The sequence below is a fragment of the Eriocheir sinensis genome, chromosome 48, assembly GCF_024679095.1.
Source record: "Eriocheir sinensis breed Jianghai 21 chromosome 48, ASM2467909v1, whole genome shotgun sequence".
Classification (NCBI taxonomy): Eukaryota; Metazoa; Arthropoda; class Malacostraca; order Decapoda; family Varunidae; genus Eriocheir; species Eriocheir sinensis.
This window is the reverse complement of record NC_066556.1, coordinates 7,105,187-7,111,404: the sequence shown is the minus strand read 5'-3', so window position 1 is coordinate 7,111,404 and position 6,218 is coordinate 7,105,187.

Sequence of the window (6,218 nt, the reverse complement as noted above, 5' to 3'; positions counted from 1 at the left end):
AGCCGTGTGTGCGTTAGGACGTGGAATGACTGTGAAATGGAAGGAGGAGGAAACGCGGAAGGGAGTGAGAAGATTATGGAGTGACTTAAAGAAGGTTAGATACGTGCCGTGAACACAAGGCGAAAGAAAGAAAGAAAGAAATATATAATAGGCGTGTCTGCGTTAGGAAAGCGACGTGAAATGACTCTGAAATGGAAGCAGAAGGAGAAAAATGGAGGAGAATAGTGGAAAGGTTATTAACTCTGACTTGAAGAAGGTTAGATGGATGCAAGAGAAAGGATGACAGAGAAAGCAGAGATCACAGAGGAGATGGAAGTGCCAACAGGAAAGGAAATCACATCAGGATAGAAATTAGAGAAAAAGGATTAGAGAAAAAGGAAGGGATGTAGAAAGGTTATTGACTATGCCCTGAAAGAGGATACCTGCAGGACAATGGGTGATAGGAGCCGAGGAGAAAGACAGATCAGAAAGTAGATGTGAGGGGATACAGGAGAGGAATAAAGGAGAGATGAATGGAAAAGGAAGGGGAGTGAAAAGAAGATTATTAACTCAGACTTGAAAGAGGATAGATAGATGCAGGAGAACGGATGAAAAGGGACGAAGAGAGAGATCAGAGAGAAGGTGGAAGAGGAAACCAGAGAGGATGAAAGTGAAGAGGAATGGAAAATGGATATATTGCCAGAGACCTTAAAGGGAATAGATGAAAGGGAACGGACGATAGGGTATGCGAAAATAAATTGATGGACCAGGAAAGGGAAGGGAACGAAGAGGGAAAGGGAGACAGGACAGGAGGATAAAGAAGAGGAATGGAAGGTACTACGGGAGATCAAAGGAACGAATGGAATGGACCGAAGCAACAGCAAGAGAACGATTGAGAAAGAGAACCAAAGCAAGAGGAAAGAAAGAAAAACAGGACAGGAGTATAATGAGAAAATGGAAACGAAAAGATAAATGACACAGACTTGACAGGAAGGACATATTACAGATACGAATGTTAAGGAATAAAGAGAACAAGAGAAAGAACAAGAAAAAGAACAAAAAGAAAATCGAAAGAAAAGCAGATCAGGATAATAAAAACGAGTGATACAAAACGAAATTAAAGGGGAACAGAAGAATTATGGAAGAGGACAGAAAAAAGAGAGAAAGGAGGAGAAAGGAGAATGGATAAGAGGAAGAGGAGAATCGGGGAAAGGAAGGGAAGGAAAAGGGCAACAGATGACTCAGGAAAGAGAACAAAAGATAAACGAAAAAAGAAAAGAGAAAATGAGCGAAAGACCGGAAGGAAACGAAAGGGGACATAGAAAGAAGAAAGAAAAAGGGGAAGAAAAAGAAATGGAGAAGAGAAAGACCGGGGAAAGGAAACAAAAAGAGAGAGAAAAGAATCAGAATCAGTAAAGAGAACGGAAAAAGAAAGAAGGAGAAAGAGGATAGAGAGAAAGAGAAGCGGCTGGGGAAGAGAAAGGAGACAGGGAGAAGGCGGCGAGGTAGGGGATCATGGAAATAACAATGAGTAATGGACGGAGAAATTAATAGCTGTTGTTAATAGTAGTGTCGGTGGTGGTGGTGGTGGTGGAGGTGGTGGTATATGTGAGTGTTAATGGAGAATGAACCCACTTTGTGATTCATGGAGTTGCGTAGTGTTGTGTTGTGTAGTGTTGTGTACTGTGCGTGGATGGTAGATGTGCTCATGTTTAATTGCCGTCCGTTTTGGTTGTTGTTGTTGTTGTCGTTGTTGTTGTTGTTGTTGTTGACGGTGGGGATGTTCTGCCCTCTGCTTTATATTCATGGTTATTATATTTTCTATTGTTTATTATTAACTTATTTGTAGGCCTATTTTTTTCGTCTTGCAATTCAGCATCTATTTTCTGTCCCACTGTCGTTCGTTTCCTGCTCATCATTTTCATCACTATTTTTAAACCTTACAAATCCCCTTCATTTAAAGTTTAGGGATTTGAAGCATCTAATTTTGAGTTTTTCGATTTTTATGCTTAATTGGACTTCTTCAATGGCTTCTAATTATCAGTAAGTCTAATTTATCCGTGTCTACCTGATATTTCAAGCTCCTCCATACCCTTTAAGTTATTACAAGCTTTTCCATACCACTTCAGTTAGTTTAATTCATTTTATTCACCTTTATAGTTAATCGTTTTTCATAGCCACCTTCAGTAACTTAGTCTTGCACGTCACTTCCTTCAGCTACTTCAAACGTCCATCATTCCCCTTTTCCTCGTAGTTACTCCTCGCAAAACATCCATTCATTCTTTACTCCGTCTTTTATTTCACGCTAATCGCTTTAATTCCATAGTCATCCCCAGTCGTTTATATCACTTACTCCAGCTACTTCAGGCGTCCATCATTCCCCTCTTCCTGGTACTCACTTCTCTCAAAACATTTCCTATTCATCCTTTCATTTCTTTACTCCGTCACTTATTTCACGCTGATCTCCTTAATTCCATAGTCATCCCCAGTCGTTTATACCACTTACTCCAGCTACTTCAGGCGTCCTTCATCCCCCTCACCTCACAGCCCCTCTTCGCCGCATCCCTCATCCCCGCGCACTCACAAGTTCCTTCCTCGCGTGGCGGTAATTCACGTTAATGCTTCCCTCCGGCTTTAATGGTGCCTAGACGCCCCGCAAGCCACTCCGTCACCCTTAGCCGCGGCACCACCCTTAGTAATGCATTTGCCTCCTCACCCTCCTGCTGCTTCTCCTCCTCTTCCTCCTCCTCCTCCTTTGCTTCTCCTCCTCCTCCTGCACCTCCTACGCCAATTCCTTCTCCTCCTCCTCCTCCTCTTCCGTTTCCAGGCTTTCAATGCAAAATTCTAAGTACAGTTCTCCTACGTCACCCTTTGTTATGCAGTTTTCCTCCTCTTCTTCTTCCTCTTCCTCTTCTTCCTCCTCCTCTTCCTCCTCCTCCTCCTCCTCCTCCTCCTCTTCCGGTTGCAGGCTTTCAATGCAAAAATTCTAAGTACAGTTCTCCTACATCTTCCTTTTCCTCCTCCTCCTCCTCCTCCTCCTCCTTTACCCTATTCACAAAAGTACGATTCTTCTTTTCCACTTGTTTTATTACTTGTGTGCCTCTTTAAGTTTCTCCTTCGTCTTGTTTTGTAGCACACTTTCCTTCTTTCTCCTTTATTTCTTTCTCCTCCACCTCCTCCTCATCAACAACTGTATCATCTTCCTGCTTTATGTTTTTTTTCTTCCTTTGCGTTCATCTTAACATTCTCTTTCCTCTTATTTTGTAGCACAGTTCTCCTCTTTATCTATTATCTCTTCCTTCTCCACCTTCTTCTCATCAACATTATCATCTTCCTACGTTACCTTATTCACAGAGGTTCAATTCTCCTTTTTCACTTTTTTTTTTCTCTCTGCGTTTCTCTTTAAATTCTTCCCCATTTTATTTTTGTAGCACAGTTGTCCTCTCGCGCTTATAAATTCTCCTCCTCCTCCTCCTCCTCCTCCTCCTCCTACTACTACTACTACTACTACTACTACTACTACTACTACTCCTATTATTTCTCCTTCACACTCTACATTTAGGTACGTTTTCCTCCTTTCCAGAAGAGTTTTGCTTATTCAAGAGCGAGTCAATTTGATTAGAATTTACGACCCACCTTCTAGAGCGACTTAAAGATTAAAAATGTTTCAAAGTGTTTCATAGTCATGTTTCGCCCTTCCCTCTACGCTGCCCCGAGATGATAAGTGCCATTTAACCCGGTAGCTGCGGGGAAGACGTTTCTTAGGTTAGGTTAGGTTAGGTTAGGTTAAAGGCCCCTCTAAGTAAAATAATGAGAAAGACTCATCACTCACGCAAACCATTTCGTAATATATATCAACGCATTTGTGATCAGTTTATGCATCATCTATTTTGGGAGGTTTATAATATGGCAGAAATTTGACCCATCGCTGGTACACGGTAAAAGCCGCAAATCTGGCCCGTCGCTGCTACCGGATTAAAGGACCCTCTAAGCGAGAAAAATAAGAAAAAAATCATCCCTCACGCAAACCATTTCATAATATATATCAACGCATTTGTGATCAGTTTATGCATCATCTATTTTTGCGGGTTTATATCATGGCAAAAAAAAAGGCCTGTCGCTGGTACACGGTAAAGCCGCAAATTTGGCCCGTCGCTGCTGCCGGGTTCATTAATTTCTAATCTAATCTAACTAACGTCTAATAGTGTGTTCTCTTTTTTTCTTTCCATCTATTTTATCGCTGTTTTCCGTTTGATTTTCCACTTTTTTATCATTTTCTTAACCAGTGTATTATCTTTTACGTGTCTTCTTTCTTACGCCTCGATATAGAAAGCTTTATCATTTGTTGTTGTTTTCTCTCTCTTTCCAGCTTTTTTTCTCGCTATTTTTCAATTGAGACATTTTTAACCTTTTTTTTTTTATCCATTCTCGCATCTTTCTATGTCTTCATTGGCAAACCTGAAGCTCCCCGATATGAAAAGTTATTTATCATTGTAACCTTACTCACCATTATGCGTCATTGTGCTTTGTATCAGCTGTCTTTGTCATCCTTGGTGCAGGGCGATCCAATACCCTTCACGGCTCAAAGGAGGGTTCGACGGATCATATGTCCGCGTCGCGTATTGGTTCGTCCTTCCTATAGGTAGACGAGGGCAGAACCGCACAAAGAAATAGATAACAGTAGGCAGGAAGACAGACAGACATATGCAAGAACCAGACATACGGACAGAAAATCAGGCAGACAGACAGGCAAACAGATAAACAGGTACAGACAAACAAATAGACAGACATTCGAAGAGATAGACAGACAGATAAACAGACAAAAACAAGAACCAGACAGACAAAGACAGACATACAAAAACAAATCAACATACAGGTAAACAGACAAACAGGCTGACAGGTAGACCGATAGACAGATAAACAGACAGGTACAGGCAAACAGACACTCAATTCCCTTCTTCAACGCCTAAAAAATTCCAACAAAACTTCGCTCTAACTCTTTTACTCACCTCACTCACTCACTTTCACTTTCTCTCACCTTTACCTTCACCTTCAGCTCACCTTTCGATGTGTACGTAAACCCTCTCACTCTCTCTCTCACTCTCGCTCTCTCTTTCCCTCGTGTAAACTTTCCCACAAGCAACTTTATCCGGGTCTTTAATCCCCCCAAAAAATACGGCAGTTTCCGCCAACTTTCACTCCTTATCGGGACCGGGGAGACTAAATTTGGGGGAGGGCGAATGAGGCCTCTCCATTTTTTCCGTGTAATTCCTTTTTTTTTTCCCCAACATTTTTTTTTTATTATAACCTTTCCGCGAGATAAGCTCAGGTGGGGTGGAGGGAGCGGAAAGGTAAAAGTGCTGTCATTACCTGTCGTTTGGGCGAATCTTTTACCTGTTCACCGCGTGCAAATGCAATTGGATCAGCTCTTCTATTTTTTTCCTTTCGTCCTCGTCTTCTCATTTTCTCCAACTCTTCCCATTTTTGGGTGTAATTATTTCCTCCTTCCAGCTCTTTTTGATTTCTTTTTCTCTCATAATTTTTTACTTTTCTCGTCCGTAAGTGGGTTGCATTGGACGCCTGGTTTTCTTTGCATCTTTTTTTTTCATTTATTTGTATGTGTTATTCGTTTTGATATATTTCCTTATCATAAAAATAGTAATGTTCGAAAAATATATATAATGGTGTGTGTGTGTGTGTGTGTGTGTGTGTGTGTGTGTGTGTTAAAGAGAGAGAGAGAGAGAGAGAGAGAGAGAGAGAGAGAGAGAGAGAGAGAGAGAGAGAGAGAGAGAGAGAGAGAGAGAGAGAGAGAGAGAGAGAGAGAGAGAGAGAGAGAGAAAGTTAGTGAAGCAAGGTGTATCTAAGCTGAGAGTTTTCTGGACGGACAGGTAAAGGGATTAATTAGTCAACCTGTGTTACCTCACCTTCTCTCTCATCGCCTCGTCGTATTCTTTTCTTTTCACTTAAAATTTTCGTCGCTATTTTCATTGTTTTAGTTTTGACCTTTTCATTTTTCGTCGCTTTTTTTTTTCAATTGTTTTAGTTCACCTTTTGGCATTTGTTCCTGGTTTTTTTTTCTTTTTATCTCACCTTTTGATTCCTCGTCGCTTTTTTTCATGGTTTAATTTCCTCTTTTATTTCTTCGTCTGGTTTTTTTCATAATTTTAGTTCACTTTTTATTTCTTCGTCTGTTTTTTCTTCATAATTATAGTTCATTTTTTTAACGTTTCGTCGCTTTT